Below are 14,647 nucleotides of genomic sequence, written 5' to 3' on the forward strand. Positions count from 1 at the left end.
CAGTAACAATGTTTATTTAGCCAGGCACTCTCAAAAAGTCACATCCACTTCGTCATTTACAAATGTGACACACCTATAAATATATTTGGATGAAATGACATGATAGCTGGGATTTGCTTCAAAATCGCCCAGCACAGTAAGGGCCCGTAGCATGAAAACAAAAATGGGACAGGAGTGGCAATGCTTGATAACTACTGCAGCTGTTTGATGGGGATATGAGAGCCTTAGAGCTAGTGTTGTGTCTTAACATGTTCCAGGATAAATATACAAAAAGAAAAAGAAAAACTGTAGGTAAGAAAAGTCAGGATGTATCATGGTTCTGAATAGTGGCCAAGTATGCCATAGAAGCTTTGCTATATTCGCGTATAGAAGCACTAGGACCCACAGAGGTCATACAGTGAAAAGGTGAAATTATTTTTGAATCCTAAACTCCCATTTAGCTTTTCAATAAATTCCAATATTGGATGTTATGTGAGGCTGTCTCTTCTTTGCAAACTTAAAGACTTTCATATATTGAATAAATTCATTGAGAACTATTTGCTCATTCATTTAGCAAGTATTTATTTAGTATCTGTATGCTGGGAGAAAATATGAAATATTTGCATAACATGGTTTTATTCTCTAGGTTCTTTTAAGACATGAGCTATCAAAGTAACAAGTTGTGTGTGTGTGTGTGCGTGTGTGTGTGTGTATAGAGCAAACGTACTGACTTTCTCAGTGATTTAATTTTTTACTCTCACTTATGATCATTGTGAACATGTGTATATATAGGAGCTAAAGGGACAAATCAGCTATGTTCATTCAACTAAAATAATTGAAACAAAAACAGAGTTTTCTGGAGCTATTACATTCTCTCAAGAAGACCCTAGTGCAATTAACCAAACTGTATTGATTTATAATGGCAGTTTCATTTTTAAAAATAAAAAATAGGAAAAGTATTTTATTTTATACTAATTGCATTAAAATAAAACATATGGTAATAGACAATATAAAGGTAAAATTTTATATAAATTCTTCTTCATCCTCTCCTTTTACAGGTATATAAATTCCAAGAGTCTGTATCCTATAAAATTTTATATCCCTCCAAATGTTGCATACAGTAAGCACTTAGTAAACAGCTTACTTAAAATGAAGATATATATTTGTATATTATTTGAAAAACAGTGTACTATTATTTCAAGTAATTTATATTTAAGCATTTTCCGAGATCTGAAAGTAAAATTATAGTATTTTTTGATATTCTCTCTGTATAAAATATAACTGAAATGAATATTAATTACTTGCAAAACTCATATTGTACAATTACAGTAACAGAAATAATTTTATATTTCAAAATCCATTATTAAATGTAAGGGTTTTTTTGTTCATACTCATTTCCTAAAATTTTTCAATTTGAAATTGGAATACACTATTAATTTCAGATTCAGTGTTTTGCCTATCTCAAAGTTTATGTGTTCCTCTTTATCAAGTTGTTTGAAAATTTGCAAGTGTCAGCTGATTGAATGCTAAAGAAAACTGGAGTACAATTGAATTGTGTGCCGTTGATGAAATTCACTTTAATTTGTATCCATAATCTAATTTGAGTATTATCCAATTTTAGAAGGCTCATTTCTAGGAAGCCAGAAATTAAAATTCCCAGGAGTATAGTACTATTTAGGTCAAATCCAGGTTCCAAACTTAATGATTTGATTTACTTATCCCTTACCTTGTTAGATTACAGGTACAAGAAATTATGTCTTCTAATATAGTTATATGAGCATTGCAATAGTCAGGAAAAACAGAAGACTTGTCTCCCCAAAATGTCTGCATTCTCATCCTTGGTACCATTTAGATGTTATGTTACATTGCAAGAGGGAGTTAAGGTTGCAGATAAAATTCAAGTTTCTAATCAGGTGACTTTAAATTGGGAGATTTTTCTCAATTATCTGGGAAAGTCCAATATAATCACGAGGGACATTAAAGGATAGAGGCAGGAGGAGAAGTCCTTTTAGAGTAATGAAACATGAAAAGACTCGATTGGACATTCGCCATATAGATAAGGAAGATCCATCTGGATTCTGTTTCTGCTTATGGTACTCTTGGTAGGTCAGTTATCAAAGACTCTGCCAAGCTAGCTGCATATGCACACATTCTTGGGAGACCAGAGGAAAATTTCTAGAGAGGAAATTGCTTTGGACTGAATTGTGCCGCACCCCAAATTCTAGAAACTTTAACCTCCAATGAGACTGCATTTGGAGTAAGAAAGTGGTTACAGTTAAGTAAGGTCATATGGGTGGGGCTCTAATATGATCAGTGCCCTAATAAGGGACAACGAAGAGCTCACTCTCTATGATGTAAGGACACAGTAGGAGAGAGGCTGTCTTCACATCAGGAAGACAGCTCTCAAGATGCCTGGGTGGCTCAGCGGTTGAGTGTCTGCCTTTGGCTCAGGCCGTGACCCTAGTTCAGGGATCAAGTCCCACATGGGGCTCCCTGCATGAAGCCTTCTTCTCCCTCTCCCTCTGTCTCTGTCTCTCATTAATGAATAAAATCTTTAAAATATTTTTTTTTTAAAGGAAGACAGCTAGCTCTCTTTAGGACCCAAATATGCTGGGATGCTGATGTCAGACTTCTGGCCTCTGGAACGGGAAGAAAATAAATTTCTATTTTTTAAGCCACCCTGTCTATGGTTACTTTGTTATGCTAGCCCATGCAGACTAATACAGAAACATATTGAGTTAGATGAGGACAAGACAGATTTTTTTATTGCAAAATTCTTAAAGATTTGAATTCTTGAATTTTAGGGTGGCAGTGACTGTGGTTCTCTTACTCCTTGAAGGCTTGATTGACCTCAGGCCTTAGTTTCTTCTAGCTCCAGCTCATGTAATTGTGGGTCAGTCCTCCTCTGCCACAGGGATTGTTAAGGTGTCGTTCGTAATGTCCATCTCTACCTTTCTGCTCTCTTTTACCCTGTGTTTCCCTGACCTCCTTGAAGTTGCTTAAAGAGTCAAGCTTGCATAGTACTTTCCCTGTTTCTTCTCAGAAGTATGTTACCATTACTGGCATGTCTTACATGGGTCCAAAACTACTAACAAGGACAGAAAACAAATGGTAAAAGAGCTTAGAGCAGAATAAACAGAAATCATTGCATCCCACATTCTAGTCCGTGGTATTCTAAGTGGCTGCATTCACTTTAAATGTGTATGGTTCACAGGGGCTGTGGCTGAGAATAGATATAGACATAAATACAGAGAAAGAGAAGGAGAGAAATAGACTTTTTATTATTTTTTTTTTTAGAAATAGACTTTTTAAAAGACATTTCAATGATTCATAAAATAATGAATTGTTCCATATGGAAGGTTATTAAATGAGAATAGTACTTAAAAATGACTTTGATTTTTCCTGTGTGTCTTTTGGATTTATTAGTATTTCTTTTTATATCAAGTTTCTTTTATATCAAGAAACTAGATCCACTAAGCACCTGGGTGACTCAGTGGGTTAAAGTACCTGCCTTTGGCTCAGGTCTTGATTCCAGGGTCCTAGGATTGAGACCTGCTGGGTTCTCTGCTGAGTGGGGAGTCTGCTTCTCCCTCTGCCCCTCCCCTTCATTCATGATTGTTCTCTCTCTCTCTCTCTGAAATAAATAAATAAAAATCTTAAAAAAGAGAAACTAGATCCACAAAAAACTCCTTGCTAAATTCTCATGAAAAAATATACTATGTTTTTTATGACTCAAATTTTATTCTTTTATTAATTCATTGGTTACTGCCTTTAACAGTATTGATGGGTTTATTAACAATTATAGGCAAAGAAACACAGTGCATGGCATGTGATGGGGTGTGGCATCCATTGGGGCAGATGAGGAGTGCCTCCTCTTCCTTGATCACTCACAGCAAATGAGAAGAAGCCCAGTTCTTTGTCCACAGACAACAACTATCACTAAAGCACAGTGGGCAAATGTGTGTATTCTGTACACTATACATCTTATTTTGTCTCCTGGTTCTAGTTTTAATCTCATGGAGTAACACCTCTGTGTCATCTATTGTATAACAGTAGTAGTGAAAGAAAGAAGGAGCCTTTTTCTCATTACATAAAATCTAGGGAAGAAAATCTTTGGAAGTGGACTAAGAGAAGTTTGTGCTCTCCTGCAAGATATAAAAGAAAACTATGGGTGTTAAAATCCCTGAATCTTTTTATAACCATTATGTTGTTAATTACCACAGATTTTATTAAATGATAAAAAACGGGCTCCACTTGCCCTTTGCTGAAGATTATCCAGCCACACAGAGAAATCAAATTAGAAATTTGGTATCCTTAAATCTGTAGACCTTTCCTGTGTGTGCTGAGAGTTTAGAACCCGTCATCATCTTAGGACTTGCCACTGTGTAATGACTGGAAGTGACTCTAGGGAAGAGTATGAAATGAATGAGATAGAGAAGGTACGCTGTTCTACCCCTTTTTCATCCCAAAATCTTAGCACCATCATACGCCGATATACTCATTTCCACCAAAACAATGTGAAGAAAGGTCTGTCTTTACCTTATCCAATCAGAGCCACTACCTCAGTAAGTTAGAGAAAGCAGCAATTAAGACAACTAATACTTTCACTACCCAACTGTCATATCATTGTTCAGGATCAATGACCAGGATCTCTGCCTCCTGGAACGTCTGGGGAGATGCTGGCCAGGTGACAACTGTAACTGCAACATCAACTATACACACACACACACACACACACACACACACACACACACACACACACCCTATTGCACTTTAATCTAAGCTGCTTCCAAAAACTTCCTATCACTGTCTTGCTTTGCAATTGCAATAAAACAGACTAGGAATGAATGAGTTCTGGCCAGAATACAGAATAAAAGATTTAAAAAATCACAGAAGGAAATATATTCTCCGTACTCAGGTAACACCCAGGCAAGAGGAAGTGACTTCAAAGAGACGTCTCCTAGTGTATGCCCTGTGTTTACTTCAGGCTGCAAGCCCCCAACACATGCTTTCTTGCCCCACTGGACTTTATTCATAAAACATAAATTCAAAGATAACTTTATTAACAATTCCAAGTTAGAAATTTCAAAGCATCATGCCCCAACCACAAGCCCTACTGAATCTGGCACCCTGTGGTGACTCACTGAAGTAAGTTTCTAGACGCAAGATGGAACTGTTCCCAAGTAGGGTGCCACACTGGCACGCTGGAACTTCGATAGCTTTTGTGACACTGTAAATGCTCCCTTTGACCAAAATGGCAATCTGGTCATCTACTCAGCCAATCCCCCAAAGCCAAGCCAGCTCTGTGCTCCATACTTACTTCTTTGTTCCCTATTCAATACCCTCTAAAAGCTTCTCACCTTCTGCCCTGTTTTGCAATTTTCTTGACTGCTTTGTGAAGTTTTAAATAAAGTTTGTTTGTATAACCTAAATTGCCTTCTTTAATTATTTTTTTAGCAGACTACACTGGTCACATACCCATAAAGCCAGAACTAGATGGATGGCATCTAGATAGAGAAAGGAGGAGATGTGTGAGTAAAATGAGTATCTGCTAAAGAATTCCAACTTGCTTTCCGCACAAGGAAATGTTATTTATCACATGTTTTGAAATAGGAAGATTTTATTCATCATTGTCCCCAAAGATCTTTTCTTTTCTAGACAGAATGCCCAGGAAATTATCAGTATTGCTAAAACTCAAATAAACCATCAAAACCAAAACAAAAGCAGTAACAAATATTATGAAAGTCACATTATAAAACAGCAGTATTTAGAGACTCTTATAACATAGAAGGTAATTCTGAGAACCATCTTGACGTTCATGACTCAACTGCTCAACGTCTCTACCTTTAAGAATTTATTCTTCACCAGCGTGAGAGCAGAGGACTGTAATTTGTAAGTATATGTAACTATGTCCTACAGGCCAAATTGCCATTACAACACATGAAAAGTTGAAATCCAAGAGTGAAGCATCGCCTGGGACTGTGGACTTTGAAACCCAAACATAGCCAGGCTTTGGGAAATAGTCTCACAGTTTGTGCTTATTTCTTATTAAGCAGCTGTTTTTCAGGAAGCAGCAAAAAAACACATGTTGTTTTGTTCTATTTTTCTAAAGGAAATAAGGGAGTTCCCAGATTCTAAGTAGTATGCTTGTATTCCTAATCATGCACAAAAGTCTCAGAAAAGGTGATTGTTAAACCAACTAGTTGTTTTGTTTTTAGAAGCCTTCAGGAAAATGCAGCATTATTCCTAACACTTTCCACTAAAGCAGCAGCAACTTCCATAGAAACTTGCCTGTACAAAGCTCTTGTTTCACAGCAGAGAGATCGGTGGAGAGAAAGCTCAAGTATGAGAAAGGTGAGGGTAAATTCAAAATCACAAGAGTCCATGGGAGCGACACAGTGGCCAAAGAACACAAAAACCACATAGTGAGCTTTTGACACCCTGAGAGTGACTCAGGAGTTCTTTATTATTCAAACAACAACAAAAAAAGATTATTTTTCCCTGACAAAGATTAGTATAGGCCATTGAACAAGAAGGAGCTCTTGGGACCACAATGTGCTAGGTCTTGGTTCTCACAGAAGTTTTCTTTCCTCTAATGAATGCCCAGTGTTAATGATTTGCAGAGCTATCTGTAATCCCCATGAAGGATACTCCAGATGGAGCCACTCTGTCCTCTTCATCTCTCTGCACTCTCTTATGTTAGCAGCGGGGAGACCCTCAAAACTGGAGATTTGCAGTGTAAAGAAAAAGACACAATTTATTATTCAGCCGGATGGATGTTGCCCATATGTCCATGTGTGACAACAGTGTTCTCTTTTCCTACATATGACTTTAAAAGGGATAAATTAAAACTGCAGCCTTGAGTAGGTATGGGGCACATGAATGCCCTCTTGATGTTTAATTGCAGGGGAAGTGATCCCTGGAAATGAGCCAAGGTATCTTGTAAATCCAACAGCCTTCATTTAGTGCTGCCTCTGCCTCACTGACACCGAGGTGCTATGATCTTATTCACTGCCCCATACCAAAAAGCTGTGTGCAATTTTCTGCTCTGTCTGGTAAGGATGATTTAGCCATTGTTATGTTTAGGTCATAGTTAATTTAATCACTCCTAATGTTAATGCACTGTAATGCATATGTTAATACTCATAGCATGCTGCTTAGGGGACCTTTGGGTTCTTTAGTGTCAGCCCATTTCACTGGCATGGACCAGGTTCAGGAAGTTTCTTTCACAAAAGCATTTTGCACTCATTAATTCTTACAATGCTCTTGAGTATGAGGCAGATTATACTCAAAGCTGTAGCAGCAGTACTAGAAGAAATAGCATTTTCTGGTACTTTCCTACATGCATAGCCTTCTTTGACATTCTTTGCCAAAAAAAGATTCGGTTACCAGCTAGGCATCACACTTTTATTACCTACGGCCTGTAGCTGGTGGAAGTCTGGTGTTAGAATCCTGCTGTGCCTGACATGGTGCTCAGGGAAACGATCCCTTCCCTGATACACTTGCAAACATCTATTATAACCTATCTGGAAGGACCACAATCACCCAGACATTACCTCTGACCACAGCATTGCCAATAAATATTTATTTACAGTCCTTAGGAAAATTTTTGGTTTATTTCAGGTATTATCAATGAATCAGGGACTTCTACTATAATATTATATCTAAAAGTTACTCTAGAGATCATCTCATTCAACACACCTGAATGTCAAAGAAGATAGGTCATTTCCCCAAGAGCATTCAGCTAATTAGTGTCAGAGATGGTAGTAAGGTGGATTTCCAGAATCTCTGTCCCTTCACTCCAGCTCTCCTGTCAAAGCCTTGACTGAACTCTGTGGAAGCTTTAGATCCTAGGATCAATGTACTTGGTCTCTTAGGGCAGTGCTAAATGACCACCCATCATTTGACGAGAGAATATTGAGCACTTACCAAGCACTGGACACTGGACTTAAGAGTGGGGATACAGTTATAAAAGCCATATTGAGTCACTATGTTCAGAGAAATCTCTATTTTAGGCCATATTTCTGGCACCCAACCTGCCGTCTGATATTTTTCAGATAGGTCTGGAAAAACTCCTCTTATTTTGTTGGGTAAAATTAGAAGATAGAAAGTAATGTCCATTTTCAATGGGGCTGACACCTGCAAGTAGGACTTAAACACTTTAGAATATAACCTATGAAATAGGTAAATATGCAGCTGGGATGATAACCATAAGCAACTGGTTTTATATAAATAATGAAATTAAGGCCAAAGTGTCTTTTTATTAGCTATAAACTGGGGGGGGTAGGGAAAGTGCATTTAGTAGGTACGTAGAATAGAAGAAGAGCACAATGGAAGTGACATATTGGAATTAATCATTTCTTCTCTAATTTATTAGAACTGCTTCCTGTGGGAGATGAGATTTCAAGAACTGTTTGAGTGATGAAGAAAAGGGAATTTGTCAGGGAGAATCAGAAGTTTTGTGAGAGAAAGCAATTTGCTCAAGGTCACTTAACTAGCCAGTGTCAGAGTACGGAATTAAACACACTGAAAAGAAATGAATGTTTCTATAGTGAGTCTCTTATAAGAACACCTTCAAGCTGATGTCAAGAATTTCCTCCAGGAGGTAGATGAGAATTATAGTAACCTTCGTGAAATTACACATTGTGTCTCGGAGAAAAGGGGCTCTGAGATTTTTTGACTGAGAAATCTGGGTTCCAAGGGCAGATCTAAACTTCCCTTCCATATTACCCAGGAAGATGCTTTTCAAATTTGTATTGAACCTAGAGCAAGACAAAAAACACCCCTCTGAAAAAGATGAAAAGTTACTTCACTTAACCTTTCTTCATCTGACAAATTTAATCCCCATTTTCCTCTTGAAAATAAGAGTAATAAATGAATGTAAACATTCATGACAGTATGTCTGTCAAGAATCTCTCCCAACTAATTAACCTGAGTAAGAATGGAGCAAAGCAAGCAACTTGGCTGATCACATAAATGCCAAGTCAGAGAGAAATTTCTTTCAATTAGTCGTATCATCTGGACCTGAAAGTACCTTCCTTATGATCTCCACACTTCCCAGCCCTGACTACTCTGTTCCTTGCTTGTTCTTCATAGTAAGCATCCCTATTTGAAGTTATATTACTTTTTTCCAGATTCTCTTTCCCCTCACTGGAGTGAAAGCTCTATGAAGGCAGAGTCCTCTTAGTTCACTGCTGCAGCCACAGCACTTAGAATAGGACCTAGTACATAACTAACATTCAATAACTATTTGTTAAATAAATGTCTAAGAAATGTCATGAAATACTCAAAGTAATTGTTTTTGTTTTTCCAAATGACAGCAAAACACTCAGAGAGTGAAATTATTGAATAAAAACAAAGGGTAAAGAAAAGTCATTTTCCATGATACAATGTTTCTCTATTTTTAAATAGTGTATTTTATATATTGGGACAGTATCTTCTAGTGCAATGTCTAGGATTTCGCCTATATATACATGGGAGCTTCATCTGAGACACGAAAAGCCTAGAGATCATGCATTAAAAATGATCAATGGAAATAAGAATACATTTTTTTAAATGTACATCTTATCTCAGAATCAAAGAAGTCCAGATAAGAAATAATACGGTTTCTTAAAAGATAGTATGACTATAGGAATGGTCACAGATCTTAAGAATCTGTTACATCTGGGATTTGGATCTTAGATCTGCTATTCACTGAGCCTGTGACCTTGGGGGAACATAGCCACAGTGAGATTTCATTTCTCTCTCAGTTAATTGGATAAAATAACATTCACCTTACACTAATGTTGTTAATATTATAATAATACAAATTATCAGAATGCTGTTTATATACTACTGATATGTTATATAATGTCATCATCGTCACCTTAGTAAGTCATGTAGCTAAAGCCTGAGGCACAGTAAAGTTAACCAATTCTTGTTCCTGCCCAGTCCACCTTGCACCATCCACTGTCTATTTCCCCAACATCTTTTTCCACCCAACCCGCACTGCCCATAGTGCCAAGTGCATGGCATGTTTAAGGTATCAGTGGATTTAGATGTATTTCCAAGTTTAGTAATAAGTGGATTGGGGAAGATGGGTGTTAAACCACTCAATCAGCTGTGGATCATAAAGCATCTTATCTGCATGTTTTCGGATCTTGTAAGCTTTCTAAGATGCATCTTAGTGACTTGCATGCACACTCTATTTCTCCTGCAAGATTGTATGTGCCTCAAAGGTAGGAGGTGAATGTTTATCATCATTGTGTGCCTCACAGAATCTTAGTATCCTTCACATTGGTAGTGCTTAAAAGCACTGTTTAATGATTAAACATGAATTTGATGAGGATCTCAGACAAATTTTTGCCTTCACCATATATAATATGTGCATTTAATCATTATACAGCTGTACAAATTAAAGTTATAATTTTTAAGCCTTATCCTAATACTGTACTATTGTTCTGCAAATTAATTTTCAGTGAAAATTCAAGTTTTTGTGATTTATCTTAGTACCTTTTTACTAATGAAGTTAAGCAACATTTCTTAGAGTATTTTGTTTCCTAGCCTATGAATGTGTATTTATAATCTTTAGTGTTTTGTATGCTAAATTGTTTATTTGAAAGAAATTGGTACTTTTGTTGTTGTTATATGTTCTGAACACTTCCAGCCAATAGCTTGTCATTTCATTTTGTTTAATGTAATTTTTTAAGAGAAATTTTTTATTTTAATGCCACCAAATTTGAAAGTTTTAAAATTTATGTTTATTTATTTTTAAAATAGATATATCCAAAGTTGGCTGGACGCCTTAAAAATAGCCTCCTATATTTTCCCTATCATGCTGAAGCATAACTTTTACTTTAGGATTTTACTCTACCAAGATAGATTTTTTTTAATTATATGGTGTGAGGTAGAGATTTGTTTGTTTTTTTCCAATTTGGATAACTAACTCCCAATAGCAGTTTCTAAGTGATCCATCTTTTCCTTATAGATTTACAATAACACTGCTGAGGCATTTGAAGTGTTCATATGCATGCAGGGCTCTATTTGGATCTATTGGTTTTTCTCTTCTTGTGATAATTCCATTGACTTAATTACCAAAGATTTACTTTAAACACTGATACCTGGTAAGGTGAGTCCCTCTCAATGACTTCATGTTCTGGTTTGTTTTGCTTTGTATCGTCTATTCTCAGTGCATAATACTTGATGATTTTGGAAAACTCAATCATATTGAAAGAGTACTTATGGTTTTATCTACTTTTTAAAATTCTATCATTTCTAGGTGTTTGTATTGAGGCTTCTGAGGTGATTTTTACAGATGCTAATGCATCTTTACTGCATTTCTCTTGGATTACTTTATCTGCCTACCAGAACAGGCAACATAATTTGTGGGGCCCAACATAAAATGAAAATGTGATGCCCCTTAATTGAAAGTTATTAAGAATGTCAAGATGGTAAAAAAACAGAGCATTGAACGAAGCACTCTAACCTTTCTAAACATGTAGGTGTCATTCCCATGGAGCCAGTTCTACTGTCCAGTCACATGCTTGAGTCAACTGCTACATGCTTTTGACTCATTCCTCATGATCTCCCCTTCAGCCAGTTTAATGCCTGTTTCTGGAGGTTCCATGTAAGTCCACAGCCCTTGCCAGTCCTATGATTCTCTTCTAAATTCCTTCACAATTTCATACTTGGTGTCCCCACAGTTATAACTAGGGCTTCATAGTGCCTGGGAGAGCTCAGTTATCAGATCTGCCATATACATCTCTTGGTTGTAGTAATGTTGGCAAATTTAATAAATATTTATACCTCATAACTTTGTATCTGGTATAATCAAGAAGAAGGCATGACACATATAATTAGAAAGATAAGTCTAACACAACTGGCAAAACAGAAAAAAAAATAGAAGATAATATAAGATAGGAGAGCCCGTAATATTAAGAAAAACGCAGCTGGGTTCACATATCAGTTCTATTACCTCTTAGCTGCAAGTTACTTAACCTATCCGAGCTTCAGCTTCCTCTTTTTCAAAAATGGGGATAAAAATACTGCTTACCTCAGAGTGCTATGTGTAAATTAGATACAAAGTCTGTAAAGCACTTGGTGGAATTACTAAAGAATCATATATAATCAGGACTCTTTATTGTAGTTATTAAATTATGAAATTGTCTTACATAAGTGAAATGTTTATGGGAGTTCAGAAAAGAAAGTTTTGTTTAAGCAATAAGGGAAGGGTTCATGCAGTATACAAGACAACTAGGTCTTCTCCCCATCTCCACCATGATCCCACTTTTTTTTTTAAGATTTTATTTATCCATTCATGAGAATACACAGAGAGGAGAGAGAGAGAGAGAGAGAGAGAGAGAGAGAGAAAGAGAGAGAGAGAGAGGCAGAGACACAGGCAGAGGGAGAAGCAGGCTCCATGCAGGGAACCTGACGTGGGACTCAATCCCGGGTCTCCAGGATCACACCCTAGGCTGAAGGCGGTACTAAATTGCTGAGCCACCTGGACTGCCCAGATCCCACTTGTTTAAGTAAACACCACTATTCCCTCAAATTTTCACAATAACCTTCTAACAGGCACCACTGTTTCTTACTCTTCACTCTTTAGAAACCATTCTTCACAGAGTAGCCAGTGTAATAGTTTTAAAACATATAACATTTCCCACCTTCCCACCAGTTACGAGCATTCCAGTAGTATTCCAGGACACCTGTAAGTCACAATCCTTACCATGGCTTAGAAGTTCCTACATGATCTACTACTCTTGCTTACCTCTCAGAATTTTTCTTCTACTGCTTTCCATTCTACTGAATGACTTCCTAATATTTTAAGTTTCACTGGCCATCTTTCTGTCCCTTGGGTAATTAAACTTGGTTCCTGACTCAGGCCTTCATGCTCAAAGTTCTTTCTGGCTAGAAAGTTCTCATCCCAGATCTCCATATGGCCAGCCCCTTCCCAATGCCAAGGTTTTAACCCAAATGTGACCTTTCTAGGAAAGTTCTTTCATCATTTTAAATTTTGCTCAATTCACTTACCATCTATTTTATCTTAAGCATTTTTTTTCATAGCACTATCTGAAATTGTATTAATTTGTGAGTTCATTACAGGTTTCCACCCACTAGAACCAAAGTTCTTTTAGAGGGAAAGCCATGCTTGTTTTGTCTAGGTTTCTATTTCCTGTGGTTAGTTGCTAGATTAATAAATATGTATTGAGTGAATTAATAAATTCTAGAGGTTTAAGAGGGGGAGGGAATGGGGATAGTCTGGAGCTTTCCAGAGGAACAATATAATACACAGGACAGTGGAGATGAACGTGGCATGCAAAAAGTGTGAGAAGACTTTAAGTGTGAGAGCTTTAATGTTGAAGCCATCGCTTTTGCAATTATACAGTGAATTCCTTCAAGCCAGGGAACTGGTGACCCCAGATCCCAGTGCAGTGTGTAACTTATATTAGGTTTTCAATAAATGGTTGTTGAAATGAATTAGTTGATTTCTCTTAAATAGTGCACAAATACATTTATAGTTCCAGTCTTAAGCGCAGGAAAGACTTTCTTTTTTCCTTTATTAGAAAAAACTCTTTTGTATTAGTTATCAGCAATGAATTGTGAGGAAAAGCAGGTCACATAGGTGCTGTAGTATGAACAAACATAGGTTTTATTTAATCACTAAGATGGCATCTAACAAATTTATCAGTTGAGGTTTATGATGGTGGTTGGGGTAGAGATTCACTTAACTGCATATATTTGAAGGTGACCTGTGAATTCATTTTACATCAAAGCTTAAAAGGATGACTTTCTGGGCAGATTGTTTAGGAGACGAAAGGAACTTCTGCCCTCAGCTGAATATGTCACTAGTACAGCTGGAATGCAGTGCTACCACCCTCAGGAAGTGAGTCAGTCCTTGCAATTGCCTGACCCTGAACGTTCAAAGGCACCCAAAAGTTTCCTTGGCATTTCAGTGGCAGGGACATTTGATCAAAATGTATTTATGTCCAACACGAAACTTAGTATGTGAAGTTATTCTCACTTCCTCTAAGTGAATATAAAAGGTCTGGATGAAGAGTTGGAAGTAGAAAGAAAAAGAGAAATGACTTATTGTTTGCAAAGAGGAAAACAACAGGTGCCAGCATATTAAACAGAAGTTTAATGCAGATCACAAGGACTCATGGAGAAGTAGGTGATGTGAATTTGACTGCCCACGTAGTCTTGAATCTCATTGAAAACTGTGATAGATTCATTTATCTTTCCCCTCCAAAACACATAGCAGATATTACTTTAGAAAGTAAGTATAGACAGGTGCTCAATTCAGAAAAATGGGTCATGGATTGACTCTATACTCACTTTGCTGATCTCTTTTGCCAGCTTTTGGTCTCATGTTAAACAAAGATTAATTGACTACTCCTCTGTTCAAGATATAAGGTTAAATCCCCGGTCTCAAAGACTTTAATATATGGTAGGAAAAGTCTTGTAAGTATAGCAGCAGCTAAAATACATATGAAGAATAAGGGCCATAGGAAAAAAAGAAAGAGCAGATATAGGCCACCTAAATAGTATCACAAAGTAAAATTTGTGTGTCACTGTTTAAGTTGATAGATGAGTCTCAGGAGAAGTGAACAATGAAAATCTAAATAAAAAGATCCTCTTGTGGGTTTTAGGATTGAGAAACATTTTAAAATAGGGGAAATGGAAACAA

The 14,647-nt window shown here is 36.9% G+C and overlaps 1 long non-coding RNA gene across 18 annotated transcripts in view; it reads right to left on the bottom strand.

The window, feature by feature from the left end:
• LOC144305187 (uncharacterized) overlaps positions 1 to 14,647 on the bottom strand; it is a 214,417-nt gene that overhangs the window by 191,708 nt on the left and 8,062 nt on the right. The window contains exon 3 of one of the 18 annotated variants that reach the window (XR_013372249.1): positions 2,723 to 3,202. The exons of 16 other annotated variants lie outside the window; for them this stretch is intronic. This is a non-coding gene — a long non-coding RNA (uncharacterized LOC144305187). Of the gene's footprint in view, positions 1 to 2,722; positions 3,203 to 3,484; positions 3,614 to 14,647 lie in introns of those variants that run through there. One more of the 18 variants, XR_013372233.1, reaches the window with a different exon arrangement.

Source organism: Canis aureus, chromosome 35 (genome assembly GCF_053574225.1).
Source record: "Canis aureus isolate CA01 chromosome 35, VMU_Caureus_v.1.0, whole genome shotgun sequence".
Lineage (NCBI taxonomy): Eukaryota > Metazoa > Chordata > Mammalia > Carnivora > Canidae > Canis > Canis aureus.